At 38.8% G+C, this 13,597-nt stretch overlaps 1 protein-coding gene across 1 annotated transcript in view; it reads right to left on the bottom strand.

Annotated features, from left to right (window-relative positions):
• The window catches only part of CTXND1 (cortexin domain containing 1), a 35,897-nt gene extending 22,873 nt beyond the window's left edge, over window positions 1-13,024 (bottom strand). The window contains exon 1 of the mRNA XM_030015276.2: window positions 12,901-13,024. The gene's annotated coding sequence lies outside the window, so the exon portion shown is untranslated. The remainder of the gene's footprint in view (window positions 1-12,900) is intronic.
• Window positions 13,025-13,597: the final 573 nt, after the last annotated feature.

Genomic DNA, 13,597 nt, shown 5'->3' with positions numbered 1-13,597 from the left:
TAACACGCAGTGACGAAAATTACCCCCTGCTTCCAGCACTCAGAAAGTTTAAACTGCAAACTATAATATTTAGCTGTTACTACAGCAAATTAGGCAAGAAGGGCATTGTATTGCTGTGATTTGAACACTGTTTGGAAATGCTGAGGCATATTAAAATACTTTGATGTCATTTAATGAATAATAAATGTATTTATTATTGCTATGCCACTCAAGCAGGGAAAACAACATCAGCTTGCATGGAAATATGTCGGTAAGAGCTATACAGCAAACAGAAGTTGATTATATACAAATCTTTCCCGTGGCTAGGCTAGAAGTATTTTCCTGAGCGCCTTCTGCTCATCATTCCTTCATCTTTGCAAAGGAGAATGGTGTTTTATCCCCTCTGCATGCACTTGCACTTCCTTGCCTTTTTTAGTTCCAGCAACTGGAAACTATTTCTTCATCCTCCTTTTTTGTAATCTGGTGAAAAAGTGCTTTTATTCCTTCACAAATTCCTTTTCTAAACAGTAACCAGCAAGGACTTTACAGAGCAGTGATTTTTGCAGCACCCTTTCAGAGTCCCTGTAGTTGTTCTGCTGCGCAAGCAAGTGCAGCATATTTTTGAAAAGGATTGAAAGTAAATGACCCCACATTTCATGTTCTGTGCTTACACTAGTGTCATGTTTTTAAACAGTAGCTTCTCAGAAAGTTACTGAGATCTAAAAATCTAAAAAAGAGATTTGTAGAATTATCTTTACTATTTTCAAGACATGGCTATTAATCATTCAAATGCATTCTCACTTGCTAAAGGTGTTTTTACAAGAACTTTACTAGTTTTTAAATACCCTGAATGCCAATTTGTTTATGGGCTCATTGAGTGACATGTTAATCAAATACAAATTTATATTAGCCAGAACTGTGTGGAAATAAAGAAAGTGCTAATACAACCAGAAGAAACTATAAGTATATAAATTGGAAAATTTTGCCCAGAAAATCAGTTTAGAAATAGAATTTGTTCTTTGTATTCAGTTCTTCAAACCATGGGGGGAAAACTCATTAGGATAATCTTACAAAGAGATCAAGTGGAAAAAAGAAGCAACAGTTAGCTTATATATTATATGAGAAAAGCCAAGAAATTGTAGAAACTTGACTGTCTCCCTCCTTTTCCCTCTGACATAAGGTTGTAGTTAGAGCATTTACTGATTTTTATTTCCCGATAATACAAATGTAGGAAAGATTAAGAAAGCCTAGTTCTGACTTCACTTATCCTAGTAAGTACTGGATCAGATCTAGCTTTCCTCACCCCTACATGTTTGGTCTTCTAATTTTATTCCTTGTTTTAAAATTCTCTTTGATTTGGCTTTCAAGGTGAGGAATATGCTTAATAGCAGCAGTGACATGGCACTGCACTCGGGAGAACTGGCACAGCCATCTGAAGCCTTGTTTGCAGCTGCTCCTGCTTTCTGATCTCTCTTATAGAAGCATTTTGCAAAAATCCATTATGTTAGAAATGCATCAATAAAGGAGGAAAAACAAAAGTTTAGAATAGAGAGATGTTGTTTGGTAAGGTGGGAGCTTAAATAATAGATCATGTACAGGAAAGGTTGAAAATTAGTCTAATCACTCAAAAAATTTTGAAGGAACAGCTATTCTTATTTTCCCCTGATGGTTACTACTCTGTTTTATCGTTTAAACTGCTCTAAAAAATGCTGACTTTCTCTGTGCAGTAGAACTTCCAGATAGTTCAGAAAAGTGCTATTGGGCAGTTGCGTAATATAATTAATGTCTGCTTGCAGTCATATACCCTGCTGCTGTTCAAAGATCCTCTTCTCTCAGGAAACCCAGTGAATTTAATAGAGCTGGTGGAGAAACTTTTCTTTTCCTCATCAAACTTATTAAATTTTCCAGACATTCAATGGGTGAGACACTTTGTTGGATCATATGATGAAGAGGGGAAAGAGATAGTGAGGAAAATGTGATAGCGGAGGAGCTGCAGCCGTAGTTGGGTGCTTTAGAAGAATTCCTTCCAACACAGCCCCTTCCTCTCTTAAGAACAGGGCACCTTGGTGGTACCGCTTTAGCCCCAGCGTGAGGCAATCCTGGTTTTGCTCTGCTAGAATGAGACTCGCCGTATCGATGGGACAAAAACTTTTCAACTATATTGAAAGACTGAATTCAAATTGCTCATTTTTCAGCTTATACAAGCCCTACGCAGAGACAGACTTAAACAAAAAAACTCTAGTGATTGGCATCTACTAAAAAAAAGAGATTTTGTGCACAGAAAAAAGCAAAATACTAAATGTTTTTAACCTTTTTAGAAAAACACAGAGTTAGGGGTTTTTTTCCCCAAAGATTATCTGTTTAGATGCAAAGTCAGGTTCTTGCAGAAAACGGATTTGAAATGCCATACTAACTGTATTGGTTAATGCCCATGATCTTTCCCAGGAGAAACAGTGATGGCAAAGTCCTTTGAGAGGTTCCCAGGGCGTCTCTGCCTCTAGGATCATAACTTTGACTGAGACAGGAATTTGGGGTGGTGATTATCTCTTTTTTTAGTAGATGCCAATAAGAGATTATTTCCTTGGGATTCTATTTTGGTGTGGTGGTAATGCAATAGGAGAATGATTTTTACTGAACATCACTTGTAAGAAGAGAGCGAACAATTATGCAACACTTCTTTGAGATGATCAGGCACTCGTGTTGCTTGGTAGTCTTTGGGAAATGACTCCATAGTCGGCTTCCCTGGAGTGAAAATACCCCATCCAATACAGTGGACTCTATGGACTGCATTGCCCCAGTTGTCATGAGAAATCATTGATTGAAATTCTGTTTTCTCTGTAGCTGAAACTAGTTTCCCGTGGTTGCTCCTTCCTCTACTAGCTGTCCAGCTGCCGATGCCCAGGGGTGAGCTCGTGGCAGGAACTACCCAACTTCCTGAGTGTCCGAGAGTGCCCAGGACATCCTGGGCCGTGGTTCAGACAAGTCACTGCTGTTAGCTGCAGTTATTTCTGTCCGACTCTGAGCAGCAATCTGCTAGTGTCGTGAATCGGGTCCCCATTCCTGAGAAGGAGTTACCTAGCATTACCTGTTGTGTGATTTTTCACTTAAGGTTTTGTAACGCCATCCACCTTGCACTTGAAAAGATGCTTTCAGCTGATGCTGAGCCACTTTAAGGAATCCTACACACCCCAAAACAAGGTCACTTGGCCCATCTCAAATCCTTGCCTTGCTACTTCACTACCCTGGACCTGCACAGGCTCTCAACGTCCTCCAGTCATGCAGTTCACGTGCTTGTCACTGTTCAACATCAAGGATCTCCTTAGAACAAACCCAACTGTGGTGTAAACTATTTTACATATCACGAACTCAGTATGAGCAGGTGTAACTTGCAAGTGGAGGAAGAAAGAAGGCATTGCAAGAATCGGGCTTTTTTAAAAAGAAATAAAAAGTAGTAGGTGAGGTAGTACAGATTCCCGTTGTTTATTGTTTTTCTTTCTTTGTGGGGTGACTTGCTCCATTGCCTCCTGTTATGTTTGCTAATGTCTAGCTTAAACTGTCAGTTAAGCGACCTCTCAATTTAGCCAAAGGTTTTAATGTAGGAGCATAAGGAGATTACAGGAACAAATTGTCAGGAGAAAAGAAAGCTAACACAACGGTCCTGATCCCTACATAAATAACAAAACAAGACTTTGTTTATACAGAGTATCCCATTCTTACCAAATCCAACAGATAAAATTCTGCTAAAAGTGCCAGTGTTATTTCCTTCTCTGCTATTAATTTTAAAAAACTGCTGTAGGCATTAGTGTTTTGCAGATACTTGCTTAAGCTACAAATAGATGTCCATATGTAAATAAGAAAATGCAATATTTTTCTTGCTGTGAGATGGAAAATCACTTGGAAGATTCTCCTGCACTGTGTCAAAAATATCAGCAAAGCATTTGTGCACTTTGGTGTCCCAAGGCAATGTTCTGAGTAGGATGCCAACCATCATTGATTTCCATTTCCAAATGATTCCTTTAAAAAAAAGTGTTTCAGCTTGAACAACCTAAAGCAGGCATAATTATTCCCTTTCTCAACACTCCCATGCTAATTGTCTGACAACTGTTCACATAAACTGTCCACATCTTTGGTGGGTCAGTAGTAGGGAATGCAGAAAATCACAGGTTAGTGCAAAAGTGGTGGGGGTTTTTGCATGTGTGTGTTTTTTGACAGTCTCTAACACTCACGTACCCACACAGAGACTGTGGTCTAAACCACATGGCATCCCTTAAGTCATACACCTGGGAAGGGTGGGCTTCAAGACCACTGCAAGTTCAGCTGGCTCAGAGTTAGATCTGGGATTACCCCTTTGTGACATAAAATGTCAATAATATATGCACCAACCTTGCCAAATCTCACTCTGTCCTCTGCTTAGAAAGCGTTGACTCCACAAAACCTCCTTTTAGATGCCAAATTCATTTCTTACAATTCCTGTGCTAGAGTCAGCATCCAAATGGACTCTACAGCAGTTTCCTATAGCGTTTGCTTCCAGTTGGCCAAGGCTTTGAAGTGCACTAGAAAGGCTCGTGTTTCCTGGAGATGAAAAGTTTCTCTTTACTTCATTCACCTGAAAAAGTGGCTTTCAAAGCTGTGTTAGAGCTATTTCTAGCAAAGTTCATGTTGATGTCTTTCAGTTATTACTATCACATAACACATAGCATGGCAATAACTGCAGATAGGGTAGCGAACTTTTTATTAGAATACTACTTCCAATATGGTAGGGTTATGTTTTCAAGACAGCAAGCAACCAAGGTAATGTATCCTTAGAAGTTACCGCTTGTCAGCTGAGACAGGGTAATGGACTGCCTATGAGCTCGTAGTCCATCTTGGAAAACCAAATAAGTTTAAACCACTAAACCGCAGACTTCATAAAAAAGCTCAGCCTAGGTTGATTGCACCTGCGGTTCCCTAATACAGCCAGTCTTTCAAATTTAGTTTTAAACTGTAACTTCTGTGAATTTTAACTAAGAAGAATTCAATGAGGTCATCTGTTACCAAACTGCCCAGTGAAGTCACTGGCACATACATGAATTGTTTTGAGGGCAGCGTGTTTACATACACACTTTAATTTTGAATCTCTGGGACCAGATTGCTATGATAGCAATGGTAACTCTATCGCATATAGGTGGCAAAACTGATCCTTCATGTTTGGAAGTGATGTGTAGGCTGATAGGTTTCAGCTACTACATGTATAGCAAGTCCAGACATTTCAAACGCGGGAAAATATCACAGAAGAGTTTGTTCCATGCTCAGTACATTTAAATTTTAGCACTAGCCAAAAGAAAAAAGCCTAGCAGTCAGTTCAGGTGTTTTCTTATGAACGAGTGACTGATTAAATGTCACCTGAAAAATAACATCCCTTTTCGAGCAAGATCCTAGCTGCAGGGGAACAAAAAGCAAGCTGTTCTGTTGACTCAGATTGCACATTTTAGCTCAATCTCTGTTGTAATCTGTGCTTCCCTTACCCGCAGGCAAAGGTAGGGAGCAGCACTCATAAGGTACTATTTCCTCAGGTCTACAAGCTCAAGAAAGGAAGCTCAGAGGTGCCACGTCTGTAGGTGAGTATGAAAAAAAAAAAAATAAGGAGGAATAGAAAAGCTTTGAGCGTTCTTTGTTTCATAAGAAACTTAGTATATTCCTTTCACACTGTGGATAAATGCTACAAAAATGTCGTGGTGTTTGTGCGCTCCAGTGGCTCTCAAGTCCTTCTTAGCAGCCCTTTTAATAGCAGCTGGTGGAATCCCCAAAGATGAAGCCTAAGGTTTGCATCTGTGTGTGTGTGTGTACACATACACAATTATATATGAAATGCCCTCTCTGTATTTTGCTGTTATTCAACCTCTTGCTCTTATGGACAATGATGATTTCTGCATGGATTGTGCTTCCTAACAGCTAGATAGTATCCTTTTAAATCAGTCATGGTGTCACAAGATAGTTTTGGAAACAAATCCTAATGTCAGCCGTTCCTGTGGCTGCTTGCTTTACAAGTCTTGTCCGGTAAGCTTGAAATGAAGTGGCATATAAACATACCCCTTCCCTTAGCTGCTTGCTGAAATGGTCAGCTGCTTTTGTCAAGACAGACAGGTGTATCCAGCTGGACCCATTCAGGTGACACATTGCTTTTTCTCTTAGATTAAAGACAATAAATGCTTTTAGTATTAACTACTGTTTAAGGAAACTTTCCTGTGGAATATATGCTGCTTTCATTTCCTTTCCAAATCTTGATTTATTGAGATATGGTTTTTTTCTTTTTTCTTTCAGAGATACTACTTCATTTGTATGCACTTCTTATTTCTTACCAAAATCTTGGTTTTATGAGGATTATATGAAGTAAATGCTTAAAAAAAAAAAGACACATCCCCTTGCTGATTTTCTCCAGTGGGCTACATTTTGAGATCTAAGGATGTCTAAAGGATGGTTTAAATCAAATCCCAGGCTATGGAGTACTACACAAAACATTCTCCCTAGGCACAGTATTTCTTCATAAGAAAAGTTATTCCATCTACCTAAATTCCATCTGTAACCAAATTTTATTTGTGCTTGTAACATTCTTTCATTCCTCTCTTAAAATATTATTTCCTTTGTTCCACACATAACTTAAATCAAACCACTATTAGAAAACAACAGGATGGCACATAACTTCATTGTCTATAACAGTCCCGTTATAAATCTTTAATGTATGTGCAAGGACTTTGGCAAATAAAGCCACTGATGAAAGGCTGGCTGTTTACACAGGAGAGAGTTGCTCACAAAGGCGAGTGTTTGCAAGGTCAGGATCTCTTGCACTTTTTTTTTTTTCTGCATCACAAGCAGAGTAACTTTTGCAAATGCAAGTAGCTGTAGATTACCAAAATTATTCTCAATACACTTTTCAGAGAAGTCTCTTAGGTTCTGATCCAAAGTCAGTGGGAGTCTCCTCATTGCCTTCCACAAATTTGGGATCAAGACCCAACACAGAAGGCGGCTGGGGAAAAACTCCTTTACAGATGCAATTATGGGTTTGAATTTTTTTTTACGTGCTATTACCAACCTGTTCCCATTCTCCAGGCAACTCTTAAAAGAGCTCATTACCAAGATCTGGCAGAAGGAAAATGATAGGAAGTGACAGCAGGTGTTTTCTGAACAGGAGAATCTGCTTCTTTCCAGAAAATACCCATAGTGAACATGAAGATGAGAACTGTAAATGCTGTAATGGTGTGACAGAGTCTGAATGGGAGAGAATATAATGCTAGTCATCTTCACTGTGCTGACCAAATACAGCACATGAAAAGAGAAAGGAGAGATCTTTCTGAATACTTTTGCAACTGAACAAGGATTGGATCAGCTTTACTTGAGTATTTCCTTTCTGGCTGCCTTTTGCCTGCAACTTGCAAAACTGCAGTGATGGTATAGTGAACTCAGTAGAAGAATACAATCCAGAAAACAGTATTTTCTGGCAGTTTGCAGGTGCAGACAGTAGAAAATCCTTCCATTTCTCTTCCCAGGAAACTGGCCGTAAGACACAAAGAAAGACAGGCATGTAAAATTGTAACAAAAAAAGAAAGCAATGCTTTGTAAAATTGTGCTTCTAAATATAGGGGTTATCTGACTTATAAACTTGTATGATTTTCACATGCAGTGATGCTTTGAAGCTCTGGTGAGGTTATTGTGCAAAGATCTCAAATTCTTTTTTCTAAAATGTTCTTATAACCTTGTAGCTGAAAGTTTTGAAGCATGAATCCTAAAGAATCCCCCAAAATGGAAGACAAAAAGAACACAATGTTTATTTTTTCAGAGTTCAGTCTTTTTGGTTTGGTTTATCCAAGTTTCATGACTTTGTGTAGTTATGTTTTGTCATTATTTGGACTTCTAATAATGGGAGACACTTTCCTGGCAAGATCTTGCTGACAAAATTTGGCTCCTGTGTTGAGGGCTAAGGCTTCCTCTTCTCTTGGCTAAGGCTTCCTCTTCTCTTCAGTTCTGCCTGTTTTCATAGTCTCAGATGGGGCTTCTGGCTCATGGCTCCCACCAGGCTTTTAAAAAATCATTGTTGAAAGCAAGCAAGCACTGCTCAGCCACTCTGATGTACTGATACGACATGTTCTTTCCCCTGATTTCCCCCATAAAGAAAGCCCAAGGATCACAAAATGACTTGGGTAGCCCCACTGGCCAGATGCTCCGTTTTTATAGTGGAGGTAAAGGAATCAATATGCCAAGACTCAATGTGACAAACAGTTAATGCCTCCAAGTGAGGTAGAAAAAATGATCTATTACTATATCTCCTCCTAGCTGAATTATGCTCAGACTGAGGGCTGAATTTTAAACTCAGCTGGTGAAAATCCAGAACAATTCTGCAACATATGGTGTGATACGGTTATTTGGTAAGAAGTCATAGATATATTGGTGATGCTGACAGAGGGAGTACGAGCTTGAATTTTGAATATGGAAACAAAAATTGGATGGGTGACATCAGCTACTTTGGACCAGTTTATAATACAAACAAAATGTGTGATGTAGCAAATTCTCCAATAATCGTGAAATCAATCAGACAGGGCAGGGAGAGAAAGGGGAGGTTTGTCCACCAGATAATTTAGATTTGCTTGAGCATGTGGTTCTTTACAGGCATCAGCACTGATTGAAGCTCTAAAGCAAAGCAATAACAGAAAAGCTGTGATTTATGATAAAAAGGAATAAATCCTTCTTCTGTTTCTAGCAGAAGAAATGTGAGCATCTGTGTTTTCAGCAACCTTCTGTCTTGTTTCCTCATCTTTCCCTCTGAACAAAGTACTGACTGACACGAGGGATATGATGTTCTTCCTGTCTAGGAATCTCTCTGGCTAACTACTATGAATTCAGAGGATCTGTGGATAGGACCCCCAGAGGCTTAGTCTGGCCAGGGCTAGATGAAACAGATTTGAAACTTAAATGCTAAAATAATGCTGAGAAAAGGTATGTGCCTCTGCGGCCATTGTTCAAGCAAACCCTTGTTCAGTTCACATGCTGTTTGCTTTGTATTTATGTTCAAAAGGGATGAAAAGATCATTAAAGATCCCATGAACTAAGTCATGAAGATTCAAAACTGAGCACATAGCATGTGGAGTTTTCTCCAGATGTTTCAGTGAAAATCAGATGTCTGATTTGCAGTCTGTCACTGATCATCAAGTTCATTAGGATACATACTTTCACAGCCTTATTTTAAAGTTCAATGTATTGAATTATCATCCAAAAAGGCAGATGCCAGAATTCTTGCCTAAAGCTTTAGGGAACAGATACAGGAGGTGGAAGAATTGTGGACCGGTTCTTCTGCATCTTCTGAAGGTCAGTCTGCCTTACAGGTGCACTTTGAAGGTCCTTTGCAAAATGTAGAGCATGATCTTTCTAATTCCGGATGGGTTTGGGGTGCATAGCTATACCTTTGAACATTGGAAAAGGCAAGTACATTATTTTTGCTCCTGTTTAAAACAACAGCTCAGGCAGCAGTATTTAGGAAGTACCAATCTTAGTCCTTTAATCCTCCTTGAATACTACTGCACTGCTGCTTTACACACAGTAGGTTCTGGGGCTTGTGTGGGTGTGGAAAGCGAAGAGAGTCACTGTGGCAAAGAAAATATTCTGAATTGTAGCTATTACAGAGTATTACGCAATTGCCCTTGGTAAGAAGTGATAGTAGCAAATAATGGTATATTCATTTTGTTGTTGAAAATGGATTGTCTAAGCGTATATCTGAAAATCCCAATTAAATTCCATCTTGATGCTCACAGCAGGTAAGTATAATGAAGATTCTAAGAGATCTGCTTTCATACATATGAATAAAATAATTATTATGCAGCATATCTAAGTAGTTGACACCATCAGAAAGTCTACCCTTGAATAACAGGAAAGGAAGAAAATGTCCTTTCTTTTGTAGTCAGAAGGAAAGTATTGACTACGTATGGGGCACATTTTGGACACCACTAGCTGTAAGTTATTTTTCTTTATAAACATGACAACTCTACTAAGCATGGTACAAAAATTCTCTACTCTTGTATGAATACAGCTAAGCTTATCTCTTTGAGAATGTGCTGAATGTCGTATCTTTTAATGTAACGTCTGCACCATTGGTTCCTGGTGTAACTATGACATACATTTTCACTGTGCTTTGAAATTATGAGGCGTGTTTATCCACCCACTGTATATTCTTTCCTACAGTTTTGTACTGGAAGTTTTGTCTCTGGTACTTAAATGACAAGATGGTGCAGTCTTATTTCATATTGTAAGGAAATGTTGTCAGTGCTTCTACAAGTGAAAAAGCAGTAGAGATATAGTGATGTGAATTAAAGTAGTTTAGGTGACTACAAATATTGAGCAACTACCGTTAGTTAATTAATTAAATTGACTTGCAACTCATTACCGGCAATGAAGGATAAAATTAGTAAACTTTCCTATGCTTGTATCTCTCTAAGATTGCAATGCAATAAAGTGAACTTGACTTATGAGGCAAGGCTCCTGCCAGGATTACTTAAAAGACAGCATGAAGAAGTGAAAACATTTGTTTACTAATATACTTATTCTAGACTGTTGAGAAATTAGATTTTATACCTAATGTTCTCCATTTTAAATTTGACATCAACAATAATTCTAAGGTTCCAGTTCAGGAAACATATTTTGATTAGAGACTCAGAATTGTATGAAGGCATAAACCCAGCTATAATCTTTCTTTTCATCTTGTGATTCTCATTACGAATCCAGTATCTTTCCAACATCAGCTCTTATTTACATTTCTTTTCCTTCCCCCCATTTTGGTCCTCAGAAAAAATAATTTGAAAACAGTAGCTTGTTAAATTACCAGAATTAGTTTACCTGAAAATGTCTGATGATAATGCCATCAAAACTGCATGTTCTGAGTACGTTCTAGTTACAGGTAAAATCCCTGCTATTTCCTCACAATAGATAAATTAATACTAGGTTTATAACGCTCATTCAGAGATATCTTATAATAAACCCTCTTATGTTCCAAATCCATTATTGACTTTGCTGGATATCTAGGTGGAGAAAACGGGGACCGATGATATACTCACTGATCGTGAACCTGTCACTGGAAAAATTGCACTGATCTTAGGTTCAGGTCCTTAAATGAGAGCAACTGTTAACACCTACCAAATGCTTATAAACAGAAAGGGAGAAGTCGGGATAGGAGAGAAAGGGAAGTAGGGAGCAGATCAGATTCAGATGCGATTCACGCTCCTCATAGATTTGTCCATCTTCAGAGTTGTGCAGCTAATGAAGAATAATTTTTTCTTATTAATTGCTCATTATCTTAACAATTGCAACTCAATAGCACCATATGTCACAAGGGTTCTCTTAGGCAAAAAGGAGAAAATTCTCTTGACTGCAGTGTCAGAAATAGCTCTTATCAGCACCTGAGTATCAATCTCAAGGAGAAAAGTCTCTAAGACATGCATGTTGCATATGAGTGGAAAGGTGCGATAACTGCCAGGGTATTTCTTGGTGTCATTAGCTGTTCCTAGGACTAAACATTACACACATGTTTAGCAGCATCTCTGCAAAAACTCCTTCAGCAGAAACTGAACTTCATTTGTCTAATTTCTGAGAATTATCCCTTCTAATAGAGTGACACTAGAAATTTTGCTTGAAACTAAAATGACAGATAAATTAAAAAGGAATTTTTTTCTTCATTATGTGAAGACTTCCTATATGTTTCCCAAGAGTTTACAATAACCAAATAAACCCCAACTTCTAAACAAAAATTGAGTTGGAAAATTAAAGACTTCTTTCATTGGTGCTCCTTTACAAGAGATTGATGCTTATTTAATATTGATATTTGACTGAACAGCAAGAAAAGAATCCCTAACTTTTGGCATTTGTATGTACTGCTCTCTAAAAAATTTAGCATGCGTTTCCTTAAAGAGTTAAACATGCCTGAAGCCCAAAATGGCAGTTATTCTCAAGGCAGGCGGTTATTCTAAAGCCAGAGCCTCATAAGTCACTGAGAAAGCTGTATCAAGAAACCAGAGGAATGCAGCTTAATATTAGTCCCTAAATTAACAGAATGAAAACTGCATAGTCAAATTTGCTTTAAATGCTGCAGAGTTTCTTCCAAAGGCCTGCAATTATTGCCCAAACTCTAATTTTGCAAACACTTTCAAACTATGTAAAAATCCCTCCTCTTATAAACCAAACTTTAAATCATGCTTTCCCTCTCCTACCCAGTACAGCATTCTACAAATAGAAAGCTGTTACTGCAGAGTACAGAAACAGAACATTTGAATCACAAGAAGAATCACAGCTATGCTATGATAAAGTACTGCTTATAAACATTTGTCTACAAAAAAGCATCTGTAATTTCAGACCACATTGAAGAATTTACCTCAAACTAGAAATCAGCCATATCTGCTGAAGTCAAATAAAAGTATTATTCATCATCAAGGCACTCATTCACATAGTTGCAATCTACAATTTATCTTTTTCCAAAGGCACGGTCCCTCTAAATCCAGCATTAGAGTAACAGTACAGAGAATAGTTTGCACCCAAGCATAGGAAGCGTGCTGTATAATTAACAGAGAGCACACAAATGTAAGCTGACATTAAGTTATTAAGCACCATCTCTGCTTAAACACTGTCAAACGTGACTATAGGAAAAAGCTACAAACCTAACAGTACTAGTTCAGCACCGGACCATACAGCAAGCGCTTCCCTGCAATACACACACCCCCACACAATGCAAAATGATACAGTTAGTGTCACTGCATATCGGCTCGATTCCTTCACTTGATTTAGAAACAACGACAACAAAAAATCATGCAGCTCTGACACTGCTCCCGGACTGGAGGTTGTCTCTCTCCCAGCAAAAGCTGCTGATTAACCCAGGGAACTGGTGCCTGCTGCAATATCCAAGTCACTTACTGCATTGCTTTTCAGCGGAGTGAAAGTGGCTGCTCTTCCCGGGCACACATGGCTCTCTCAGCTGGAGGGGTTCTCTATTCAGCACAATTCAGCTCCAAAGTCTCTGCATGTGGAGGGTAATTGCCTGTGCTCTGTACTGGGGTTTTCTGGCTGCAGTGACTGCTCACCCTACCCATTGCCTCTGGTGTATGCTAAGTAAGCAATCCCCTGGGTCTTCATAATGAAAGGATGAAGAGTCACAGCTTTCGAGAGCAGATAAGGTGTTCTGCCGAAAGCCTCTGTGCTTCCATGGCATTTTAAAGGCAAAGGGGGCTGGGGTTGTCTTCATCTTGCCCTATAGTTCTTTATAGTGCAAGTTGTCGTATTCTGTAACTTGCAGTCGAATTCACAGCCGAACGCTATTTTTTATGTTTCAGAGAGATCTTAAGTTTACATTACAAATTCAAGCCAATGCGTTTTTAAATCTGAAGAACAAACTCTTTCAATTGAACTTAATCTTCTGTATTTCAGAAGTACAAGTGAAGGGGATGGGTTTCCTAGCTCTGAAACAGACTGTACCAGCCCCGCTTACATAAAGGATACAGTCAAAAAGTAGCAGCGTAAAGCTTCACGGATTAACATCCCACATTTAACACTCTCCAAGCACTGCTCTAGTCTTGAAGGAGGGACTGTCACCCTTGTCCGTTGTCTGTAGAGT

Source organism: Aquila chrysaetos, chromosome 5 (assembly GCF_900496995.4).
Source record: "Aquila chrysaetos chrysaetos chromosome 5, bAquChr1.4, whole genome shotgun sequence".
In the NCBI taxonomy this organism is placed as follows: Eukaryota; Metazoa; Chordata; class Aves; order Accipitriformes; family Accipitridae; genus Aquila; species Aquila chrysaetos.
This window is presented reverse-complemented; position numbering and strand designations above follow the sequence as displayed.